At 38.7% G+C, this 13,253-nt stretch overlaps 1 pseudogene; it reads right to left on the bottom strand.

The window, feature by feature from the left end:
* Positions 1–705: 705 nt before the first annotated feature.
* LOC140235660 (uncharacterized) lies at positions 706–6,807 on the bottom strand (annotated as a pseudogene).
* Between the last annotated feature and the right edge of the window lie 6,446 nt (positions 6,808–13,253).

A 13,253-nucleotide genomic window follows, 5' to 3' on the forward strand; every position in this document is an offset into this window, starting at 1 on the left:
CAATTATCACACTCTATCCTACTAATCTAGGCACTTTTTACGATCCGATTGCAAAATTGCCTCTTTTTTTTGGCGAAAAATGCACTTCCCAATATTTTCACGAAAATCAAGCTTAACCCACCAAAAGGCGTTAAAAAGAGTTGCTTTCCTTGAAAATATGTCCATCCATGCGCAAAACTAATGGTCAGATGAATAGGAGTCTGAAGATTGGTATAAAAGCAAAATTTTTACTTTTATTGTACACGAGAACCATAATTTTAATAATTTTTGGTACATATGGTGCTCGTAAAAATACCCTTGTGACTTTTAAAAAGTGACATTTTTTCTTGACCATTGTTCATTCATGAATATAGGATTATGCTGATTTTTACACATACGATAACAATATAGTTGATTAATATCACCTGCAAATTTTGTTACTTGACACTTCCCCGTTAAAAAGTTATGTCACTTTCCTTAGGGGGTAAAAACTTTTTTGTTGTGTTTATATGCAGATCATTTTAAGCAATGTGGTGAATATGTGAATTAAAAATAACCGGATCAGACGCTTCAGTCTTCTAGTCTTCTTTGAAGAGAGAAAAGATGTCATTATGGGGAAAGATATGAATAAGTCTTGGTTGCTGATCCAAGCACTGTAGAAAAATATCTACTTGTGTTTTTCATCTAATATCAAAATACACATGCAATTAATGCAAAATACTCTGATTAAATCATCCTCAGCAAGTGCATTCTCAAAGTATGATATAGGTTCAGTCCTTCTTCGCTATTCTGCGGTACAGGTAGTTGTTCTTCAGTCATCAGGATCGAGCAAAGGTCAAATATGTCTCTGTCACAAGGGTACTGACTTTTGAAAGTACATTCTTCCTCGCATACTTCAACCTCATCGTTTTCCAACGGGACAAGAAAATCCTGTGTTCCATACACCTGGGGTGTCCTGTACATCACGTTGGGGCGACCAAATGGTCCACACTGGTTCCTTGATTGGCTGATTCTATGAGCGTTCCATTCCTTAGCAACCTTGTCCAGTTCTTCCTGTTCCATATACAAAGAAGAAGAAAATAATAAATATTAGTATTATATATAAATATTTGATAAAAATATACTTTTTCATTTCTTTAAGGATTTATCGCTAACATATTTTAAGAGATTTCAGCTGACAAGTATCGTCAGTTATGGAGTGGGTTATCCATGGTGAAGTACTGAGAAAATATCAAAACCCTCCAATGGCGTAGGTAGGATTTCATTTCAGGGGGGCGGTAAGGATGAGCACGCGAAGCGTGCAAATTACATACCGCGCGCGCCCTAGGGGGAGGTTGCAGGGAGGGGGGGGGGGGGTTAACTCTCGCGTTTTTATATTAAGCAACGTAATGATAATAATCATAATCACAATAATAATAATAATAATAATTATAGTAATGATAACAACAACTGGATTTTATGGCGTCTTTTCCAGATAGACCAGGAGCTGGCTGCTGGTCAATTTACCCCATCAAGCCCAAAAGGTTTGACCCCTCAAAGTTACTGGGGCCACCCCCCTCATTACAAAACTGGGCGTCAGCCTGATACCTGAGGGCGGGGTCGTCCCCCAGGGACCCCCCCCCCCAAAAAAAAATGGCCCCCGGCGGGTGTAATTTACCCCATGGAGCCCATGGACCAAACCTGGTCTAAAAGAATGGCCTAGGGGTGTACATAATAAAAATATAAAAACTGACAAAATATCTGGTCGGGAAAGGGGTTGCCAGACCCTCCCCCCCTGGGCCCCCCCTGGCGGGTGTAATTTACCCCACGCAGCCCATGCACCAAACTTGGTCCAATGAAAGTATTATGGGTGCATGTACACAATGAAAATATAAAAACTGACACATCTGGTTGGGAAAGGGGTTGCCAGATCCCCTCACCCCCCCCCCCCCCCCCACCACCGCCCATTACACCCCTTCGTGGGTTTAATTTAGCCAACAGCACCCATGGTTCAAATTTGGCTGGGGGAAAGTAGGCCCCATTATGGGTGTGCAAAAAATAAAGATAAAAGCTGACAAAATATCTCACAAAGAGTAATCAAACATATCCCCTACCTTTGCTACCCCCCCCCCCCATTTTTTAGGGTGAAGGGCCTATACGGTTTGGAGAGGTATAAATGAGTGTGTCATAAAAAGTAATGGAACTTCTTGAATTAAGATGAAGTTATGACAACAGAAGCATTGTGTGTGACATATATCCACATGCCCCATCCCACTCCCTCCCCCAAAAGAATGGAGTTATCGATATCCACACTAGAAACATACTCAGACAGTGCAGACCTTTGCCTAGCAGCTCATTTCCACCCATCCACACAAGTCATGATAAAAACTGCCAAATTTCCCATATAAAAGCCTTTTGCTTTTAAATGCCATCAACTTCCAGCTGTGTGGTAGTGCATTATACCTTGAGCACATGCCTTTACCTTATAGTGTGCATGTATACAAACCTCAAATTCATGCAGCTTGAACTCCCAATTCCATTGATCTTATCTGCCGTAAGATAAAAATCATCAAAATTTCATAAAGATTCCCGGATCACTACCAAAATTTATATTTATCATCTGTTTTTAAAATGTAATTGTGTTATTATCATCTTTTTATACAAGTTTCATCCAAATGTGTTCTCAACCTTTCAAGTTGTTTTGCATACAAACAATACTGTAATGCAGACAATACTAAATAAAGTAACATAAAACCTCAAGTGGCAGAAATAATCACAACTGTATCCAACATCCTACAGTTCAACTGTGTTACCATGCATGTGGAGCAAGCTCATGTACAACAGTACAAGAAACTGTATACCTGTGATACAAAATTGTACATGCAGTGGGTGCATAGGCCATAGTGTGGTTAATTGCATGCATATATTTGTATGTTGTATACATTTTACTTGTTGCATGCAATTATACATTTCGAAGATTGGCAACATGTGTATCATCAGTCTGCAAACAATAAAAAGGCGGTGTTTTCCTGACCTTGGTAAGTGAACTGGGCTTTCCTATTGTAGGTACTATACTGGTAGGCCCCTATGACAGTAGTACATGTATTTCATCACTGGATGACAATTGGTGTCAGTAACAGAGCAAACAAAGAAAGGTCAAGAGTCTAGATCTTGGACTAGATCTAAGTCTCAAATATGCTATGATATGGCTAGATATCTAACGTTAGACCTATATTTCCTATACATGCTATAGCTTGTAGAGTACCTAGTACTATTTGGCGAAACCAAAATGAACTGGAACAGGGGATGGATTATCAGCGAGATGTAGTGTATCATGAGTCATAACTGAAAAACCAATAAATAGAACATCAATGTTCTCAGCCTATATAGGTTTAAGTGTCAAAAGTGTGCATTGCTTTAAATTTGCATAGAACATTTAAACCCTGAATTTGTTAAAGTCACTGCACTTCCTATCATTCATAGCTAGAGTCAAAAAGGCAGAATTATACTACATTTCAATTTCTCTATCTAATAGACAACTTTGACTTTAGGATTAGAAATAGCCTTATTAATAGCTATATGTATCATAAGTGTTGAAGATGCAGATGTTCCAGTGAATGAATACTTGCAGAATTGGGTATGAAGATTAGGCAAATAATCTGAAACTCTCTTTGAATATAGCAAAAGAAATAACAAACTGCCTGACTAAAGTTGCAAATATTGTGATGTCAATAACAGTCTAACAGTACATGCAGCATGTCTACCATGCTAGAAACATGGACAGAGAGCCTTAATGAAGAGCTGTGACCAAATGAAGCCTCAAATTGCTTAAATTGCAAATCAAAACCATTGGTAGTAAGATAATATTTTAAATACCTGCAAAAATATAGGAATCTGTACCAAAGGTCATTAACTTACACCTCTGTTAGAACCAAAGCTATAATTGTGCATTGCTACAGTATTTATGCTCAACTCTGAGTTTGTTTACACTGATGTATGAGGCGAAAGTACATATAAGCTTGCTTTCACTTCAGTTGTTTGTTTTCTATACCTTGTGCAGCTCTCATAGTTTACAGGTATAAACCTCTGTTGGTTGTCAATGAGTCTGCACAAAGACTACTACATGCACCACACTGGCACTGCAGCCTCTTCTGGGAGAGGCTACAACACAGGGATAGTTTGTTATTTCTTTTGCTATATTAAAAGAGAGTTTCAGATTATTTGCCTAATCTTCACACCCAATTCTGCAAGTATTCATTCACTGAAACATCTGCATCTTCAACACTTTACACATATAGCTATTAATAAGGCTATTTCTAATCCTAAAGTCAAAGTTGTCTATTAGATAGAGAAATTGAAATGTAGTATTTTGCCTTTTTGACTCTAGCTATGAATGATAGGAAGTGCAGTGACTTTAACAAATTCAGGGTTTAAGTGTTCTATGCAAATTTAAAGCAATGCACACCTTTGACACTTTAACCTATATAGGCTGAGAACATTGATGTTCTATTTATTGGTTTTTCAGTTATGACTCATGATACACTACATCTCGCTGATATAAATCCATCCCCTGTTCCAGTTCATTTGGTTTCCCCAAATAGTACTAGGTATACTCTACAAGCTATAGCATGTATAGGAAATATAGGTCTAACGTTAGATAACTAGCCATATCATAGCATATTTGAGACTTAGATCTAGTCCAAGATCTAGACTCTTGACCTTTCTTTGTTTGCTCTGTTACTGACACCAATTGTCATCCAGTGATGAAATACATGTACTACTGTCATAGGGGCCTACCAGTATAGTACCTACAATAGGAAAGCCCATCAGTTCACTTACCAAGGTCAGGAAAACACCGCCTTTTTATTGTTTGCAGACTGATGATACACATGTTGCCAATCTTCGAAATGTATAATTGCATGCAACAAGTAAAATGTATACAACATACAAATATATGCATGCAATTAACCACACTATGGCCTATGCACCCACTGCATGTACAATTTTGTATCACAGGTATACAGTTTCTTGTACTGTTGTACATGAGCTTGCTCCACATGCATGGTAACACAGTTGAACTGTAGGATGTTGGATACAGTTGTGATTATTTCTGCCACTTGAGGTTTTATGTTACTTATATATAGTATTGTCTGCATTATTGTTTGTATGCAAAACAACTTGAAAGGTTGAGAACATAATTGGATGAAACTTGTATGAAAAGATGATAATAACACAATTACATTTTAAAAACAGATGATAAATATAAATTTTGGTAGTGATCCGGGAATCTTTATGAAATTTTGATGATTTTTATCTTACGGCAGATAAGATCAATGGAATTGGGAGTTCAAGCTGCATGAATTTGAGGTTTGCATACATGCACACTAAAGGTAAAGGCATGTGCTCTAATAATGCACTACCACACAGCTGGAAGTTGATGGCATTTAAAAGCAAAAGGCTTTTATATGGGAAATTTGGCAGTTTTTAGCATGGGATTGTGTGGATGGGTGGAAATGAGCTGCTTGGCAAAGGTCTGCACTGTCTGAGTATGTTTCTAGTGTAGATATCGATAACTCCATTCTTTTGGGGGAGGGAGTGGGATGGGGCATGTGGATATATGTCACACACAATGCTTCTGTTGTCATAACTTCATCTTAATTCAAGTAGTTCCATTTATTACTTTTTATGACACACTCATTCATACCTCTCCAAACCGTATAGGCCCTTCACACTAAAAAATGGGGGGGGGGTAGCAAAGGTAGGGGATATGTTTGATTACTCTTTGTGAGATATTTTGTCAGCTTTTATCTTTATTTTTTGCACACCCATAATGGGGCCTACTTTCCCCCAGCCAAATTTGATCCATGGGTGCTGTTGGCTAAATTAAACCCACGAAGGGGTGTAATGGGCGGTGGTGGTGGGGGGGGGGGGGTGAGGGGATCTGGCAACCCCTTTCCCAACCAGATATCGTGTCAGTTTTTATATTTTCATTGTGTACACCCATAGTACTTTCATTGGACCAAGTTTGGTGCATGGGCTGCGTGGGGTAAATTACACCCGCCAGGGGGGGGGGGGCCCAGGGGGGAGTTTTGTAATGAGGGGGGTGGCCCCAGTAACTTTGAGGGGTCAAACCTTTTGGGCTTGATGGGGTAAATTGACCAGCAGCCAGCTCCTGGTCTAAGAGGATACAAGGCGCTATTTTCCAGCTATCCCGTGACATAAGATTGATTGTGATTGGTTTAAAAAGGGGCCCTTTTCAAATTTTATGTTTAGTGCACAATGTTGGTAAAAGTTGAGCCATGAAATATAAATTTATTTTATTTTGTTATTTTGGGATGAATGCAGAACATACCTCCATCCAAATATTAAAGGCTTAAGTGAGCTATTGGGATCGCTCGACCTCGACCAACACTTCTAGAGCTCGTTAACAGCATGAACACATATCAATTTACCTGAATTAGATTCATGAAACAAAACTGCAGCAGTGACTTGTCCAGGTGATCTCCAGTAAAGTGACCTTGATCTTTCACTTGTCCAAACATGTTCAGCCAGAACTGTATAGAGTGCTTTCTAAGGACGCCCCACCAACTCTCTATTCTTTGGTTATGCTGGCTCGTTCCTTGCATAAAACTCTTTTCAGACGCAAGTGGGTCGTCACCATTTCTGCGCAGAAATTGTTGCATTTGGCGGACAGTGTTATTCTCTGTTCCAAAATCTGATCGAATGACACGAGGACATCCCATCTCTTTCCTAACCGTTTGCATGTAGTATCCAGCTATTACTCTGGGATTACTGTTTGTCGTGTAAGCTTCTAGCCAAACTACCTTCCTTGAATAGCCATCTACACATCCATTAATGCAGATTCCAAAAGGTTTCAATTTGTCATAGGAGTCTAGATGCCATATAAAGTTTGGTCCCCGTCCTCGATATAAACGCCTTCGTAGCCTTCTACGTGATCGGTATTCAAGACCTATTGGGTCTAACACTCCGAGTAGATGCCGAACAGTTTCTTTGTCAATGTTGATACCATTTTGGATGCATTTCAGGTGCATCCACCGATAACCATGTAAGCTCCCTGAACTCTGAAGTTCCTGTAGAATAAAGCAAGCTACATCTAACTCATCAGTATGGTTTTTACGACGATAAAGACCAAGGTCTCGCAACTTTCTGTTCAGTGTTCGTTTGCTTATCGCTACATTGTGATTGAACAAAAGAGAAGCAATGATTTCGTTGTAGTTATATCCTAAATCAAAGTAATTCCGAACCAAGCCTGCACATTCCATTCAACCACAAGAAGTTCCTCTTCCAAAGGATCGTGAGATACATTGAAAATGTAAAAAGGTATAGCTATAATGCAGCTCCAGATGTCCTGTCCTGCACGCTTGACCGGCCATCAGTAATGGTTATGTATTTGTAACAACGTGATTTTCGTTAATAGAACGTAACATGCAGACTACGGTAATCTGTTTAAACAGATTAGAAGAAATACCGTAATCTGTTTAAACAGATTAGAAGAAATACTGTAATCTGTTTTAACAGATTATGGTATTTCTTCTAATCTGTTATTACAGATTATAATCTGTTATAACAGATTAGTAGAATTACCGTAATCTGTTATAACAGATTATAATCTGTTTAAACAGATTAGAAGAAATACCGTAATCTGTTTAAACAGATTAGTAGAAATACCGTAATCTGTTATAACAGATTATAATCTGTTTAAACAGATTAGTTGAAGTAATGTAATCTGTTTAAACAGATTAGAAGAAATACTGTAATCTGTTTAAACAGATTATGGTATTTCTTCTAATCTGTTATTACAGATTATAATCTGTTATAACAGATTAGTAGAATTACCGTAATCTGTTATAACAGATTATAATCTGTTTAAACAGATTAGTAGAAATACCGTAATCTGTTATTACAGATTATAATCTGTTTAAACAGATTAGTAGAAATAGTAGTTTTTTTTTCTCCGTGGCACTAATGGTCTTTCGTACTATCACGTCTGGAGGTGTTCTTACTAAATGCTTTGTCGTTATTGCCTGCAGAGAACGGGGTCAGCAAAAAAAGTTCCCCATAGTATAGGATATAAACCGAACATCTCTTGATGCTGTAAAGGGAATTCCGACCTTCACAAACACGGCAAATATATCTATGTGTCGTTATTTCGTGAATACGGAATATGGCAGTGAACATTTCATTATTCTCACCTCACCGGCTCCCCTCGGTCTTCCATTAATACTGAATGAACTTGATGTGTTTAGTTTCCAGCTACCACCGTCGACACTTCCACAGAGCTCATCCCGCCCGATGCTGTTGGCGAAGTCATCAGGCAAATACGGAAGGTGTCAACAACACTTGCTCCATTGATTGAGGGATGATTCATGAAGGGGGGACAGACGACTGGAAACAAAATGAAGTTCTGAAGCCTGATAGCAGCAGCTTTGCATTACACTGCCATGTTCGCCGGCACAATGGCATTTACTGTATATGGCTCAAATCTTGGGCAGATATTTGCGTTTTTGAGCGCCCGATAGCTCTCATAAACCACCGCAGCTCTGCACTACAGTCTTGGAAATGCAACCCGCAAATTTGTAGATGTTACCTGTAAAATTGATTTGTTTTCGGCATCAGTGTAAGAGATTCTCTTCGGCTGCAGCTGATGGACTGGGGAGTTGCGTTGTACTTTTTGGATGTTGCACTCATCAGTCTGATTTGTAATGGCATCATGCATGACCTGAGAGTGCAGCACATCAATACAAATTCACACGACACCAGCGGGGGTTTATCGCAATGTAACACATTTTTTGCGGATAATGTCGTAATCAATTCTAAAGACGCCCCCAACGAGGAAATCTCATTCCAAAAACCTACTTACTGAGTACTTTAACATAAAGATGACATAGTGCCCGCCGAAGTTCATTGATGAGCCGTGTTTAAGAGCCAACGAGTTTCACTTTACTGTAACAGGATTTCTTTTTTGTGTGGGTTATGTTCTTATTGTTTTCATTTTAGAACATGATGAAAATATTTGAAAAGGAGACAATTTTACGTAATCAAGATGTTAAGGCAGAAATTGTGACCCTACATCACAAAAATACCACCATTGAAACAAACAAACAAACAAACAAACAAACAAACAAACAAATGCATGGTGTGATTTTCCAGTTGGCCTGGAATCAGTATTTTGGGTCAATTCGGCCGATTTTGGCTTTCGACATTTTCTGACAGAGTATAACCCCCTTTTATACCTAAATTCGAATTTTCAGACCAAAAACTTCACCACGAGTAATGGTGTTGGCAACTGTTTGTCATTCTAATCATAGTAATGAAAACTAATATACTGTGTATGTACAGTAAATACTGCACGGCGAAAACATGACTTTCAGTTTCAGCAATTTCCAAGTCAAATTTCATCCGGGGAAGCTTACTGCGTTTGAATTCTAGATTTAATTCCATCAAATTGTCATTCATTTTGGGTTGTTTGGGTTTTTTTTTTTCGATCAGACAAAACGGTTAAGCATTCATATTTGTCAACAGTCGCTTAGCGAATTCAGAATGCTGGGATTAGACTCTAGATGTTTGTTCTTTTCTTTTCTTTTCTTTTCTTTTCTTTTCTTTTCTTTTCTTTTCTTTTCTTTTCAAGACAAATTCATTACATTGTCACTCAAATTCATCAAGTGTTACATGGGTTACATGGAAGGTAAACCAGGTCTTTAACCGTTTTTGAAACATGCTGTTTCAATGGTGATATCAGCATGTACTGTATTATTGTCATACATACTATGCTTATGGAGACTTTTATCGAACAATGAATGTCAAAAAGTCCGTACCTTGGGTATATATTTGACCTAAGGGTGTAATGCTTTAATAACACATTTTCTCTTATCACGTTGCTTCAATTCCATTAGTGTATCACGTACATGTTTGTGGGAGTATGTCTCTGCGTCTGAAGAGTGGGTAAGTGTGAGTACGCGAATGTGTGTTGTGAAAGAAAAAATGTGTTTCAGGTACAATGAAATGTGATGAGCTAACGACTCGATTTAGACAATAGTTACAGTCTTATATACCGAATATTTGGAGAGACGAATTTGTCAACACTTTGACAAACATTAATGGAAATAGATGATATTGATTTTGTTGTCTTATGCTCAGCTACTATGTACGACGAATTTGAATTGCAATTGACGCGAAACGGCTGACGAACACAACATCGAATGACTGTGTTTCAAAATTGATCGACAAAAGACGAAATTGAAACAAGCTTCTACACATTCAAGAGCGCATCCAGAAAGAAACTAAATCACACATTTTAAAAACGAACGAATGCAATGATGACCAATATGAAAATGAAGAACTTGGAAGTCAAAGATATTGGTTTTCAAAGACACCATCACATTGTATCATGAACTGGATTATCATACAGAGTCCTATGCCAACCAGCAGACGCTGGGAACCAAGGTGTTCCCGCACACTTTGTCGAGGCATTCAAGGACCCATGGCGGATAAACCCGAGATTTTCTTGTCAGTTCGCGTCCCACGTGGCCGCCCTTGACAAGTGTCGTCTGTAAGTGCATCCAGTTTTTCCAGGATCGGGGTCTGCTGGAGTCACAGCAGCAGCAGCTGAGCCAATGAATAAATGATCAACATGGTAATTATTCCACGGTCTATTTCCTTCCATCCCAACCTACATCCCCCTTTTCATAGATCTATTACAGAGCGGATTGTATGTTGCCCTCCGTGTAGACTGTGGCTGCATGCCGCGGTCCCTGTCATCGGAGCATTAAGGAGAAAACTTTTTCTCGCGACGGGTTCAAACAGTGCGCTTTGGCGTCATGATTTATTGGTCCGTTCAGGCCTCTTGCTCTTCGAGTCGATGTGGACTCCTTGGGTTTCTCATCTCATACGTCTGTCTGCTGCTGCTTCCATATGATTAGGCCATCCAGTACTTTCGATTACAACAAGAATATCTGTGTACATTCTCGTCACAACGGCTATTATGATAGGCAATGGTGAAGAAACCTCAAACACAGCATAATAACCGTTTTCTATTGAAGATATGAAAAAAGCCAAGTAATAATGAATGTGAGTCTAGTATTTCACTCAAATAATGGTGTTTTAGAAGAAATTGTACATTTCATTTGCGTAACTTACATACGTACTACGATAAAAAAAAATCAACAATAAATTGGAATCAGTATGGATATACTCGTGGACGAGACATCAGCTTATATACATCGTAAGTGATGAAAAAATCATTGTCTCATATAGCATTATGGTTCACTTTCAAGAAGGAAGAGGGACTAAGTTTCCGAAAACCAGCTTCTTGACTATGTTGTTGACAAAGTGTTGGCTATGTATTGTTTTTGTACAGCACGAGAAGTAGTGTACAACAACTGTTTCGAGAATTTTACAATCTGATACACACAATAAAGTTGAGAATCTTACATAAAAATAAGCTTTTGCGTCATTGTGTATTTCTGTGTTGTGACGCGTTAAAGTCTATCAGTCTGATGACTCCATTTATCTAGTCAAAATTCAATCTTGTCAAAACAAAGGTTGGACACGAGAACAAAAGCAAATAAATAAACAGAAAGCAAGCGGACAAACGAACTAACGCCTCGGATCATTAATCGACGCATCTGAGCAAACAACACCCACCGCCCTCAACTTCCAGTGATAAATGTATCGACTCTACATCCTGAAGTAAACACACTTCATACCCATATTTCCCGAGCCCGTCCCCGCGAGTTTAGACGGCGGTTTCTGTAATTATTTTCCCTGATGTGGCTATTGCGATCCATCATACTTGACAATGCCGAGAATTCATCATGCCGGAGGGGTATTTTTTTTTTCTTGTTGGTCTTCTTTTTCTTTTCAACCCTTTTTTCGTTTTACGGATAAAGAAGAAAGAAGAGTCGCTTATCTCTTTTTTTTCTCCATTCTGCTCGCTCTACTGTTAGGAAGAGTTTCGCCTCCCTGGCCCCCGATACAGAGCCCGTGTCTATACATATTTTAGCACCCCTGTGACATAAGAAAATATCAATCTTCGGCGTCTGGGAATTTGTTCGTCATCATCAGATGTCTCCCTCTGCTGCTGTCCGTCCGATTTCTTTCTTTCTTTTTTTTCTCTCTCTCTCTCCCCCTTTTCTTTTTTCTTTTATTGTCCTTTCTTCTTCTTTTGTGTTTCTCTTCATGCCCTCATATAAATCTGCCCTTTCCTTGATGCTGTTCTTCTTTACTTTAGTCCTATTAAAATAGTACTTATTTTCTCTCCTCTTCATCTAGGAGATCCCCATCTTTCAGCAAGGTCACTTTGCAAGTCCCGTATGAGGTATTTCCCGCTTTTCTATACCGTCAAGTCTTTTCTCTTGCGTGTCTTTACTGCAGCTTTGCATCTCATATTTTGTTGTTGTTGTTTTTTTTTTTTTTACCTGGTATTTACATTTGGAGGTCATCCCTCCATTCATCACGAAGCGACTGTCTCATAGCATATTCCAATCCGTATACGTGATACATCAATATTTTGATTTGATTTGGTGCTATCTATCAACTTCCGGACCATAATCATCAGTACAGCTCCGATCACAACAGTTACAGTTCTTCGTTTAGACGCAGACAATGTTCAAGAAATTCTACGAGGAAAATGCTGCACGGCAAAAAATGAATCGAAGTGGAGGTACATGTTCAAAACATGTTCAAACGTCATGATACAAGTAGCCTGCTCAAGTGGGCCAGTGAAGGGGGGGGGGGATGTGTGCAAGAAGAATAGGAAGAAGAAGAATTAGAAAGTATAAGAGTAGGAACGATGCTACTTTTCTACCACCTGTCTTGTAGTCGTGAATCTTATTGCCACTTAAAATCAATATCTCGTTGTGAGGATGATAAGCGCAACAAATAGAAATCAGGATATCTGACTTCTATTAAATCTTGTCATTGCACAAAATCTATGACATTTGAAATGCCATTGTCAATCATGTTGTGGGTTGGATAAAATGTTTGTTTGTTTGTATTTTGTACCTTAAGAAAAACACATGTCTGAAGATGAATCTCAACCTTATGTTTATGTTTTTTTTTCTCTCCATCCCCCTCTCGCTATCTCCCTCTCTCCCTCTCTTTCTCTCTCTCTCTCTTTCTCTCTCTCCCTCTTCTGTTTCCTTCCTTCTCTTTGTCTCATACTATTCTACATTTTCCTTTTTTTTTTCTCCAATTACCAGTTACAGCCGCCTCAATATCGCTTGGTTTAAAACGAAAAGAAAAAAATCGGCTCCATTTTACTTTCTATCTCCCTA

Source organism: Diadema setosum, chromosome 12, assembly GCF_964275005.1.
Source record: "Diadema setosum chromosome 12, eeDiaSeto1, whole genome shotgun sequence".
Lineage (NCBI taxonomy): Eukaryota > Metazoa > Echinodermata > Echinoidea > Diadematoida > Diadematidae > Diadema > Diadema setosum.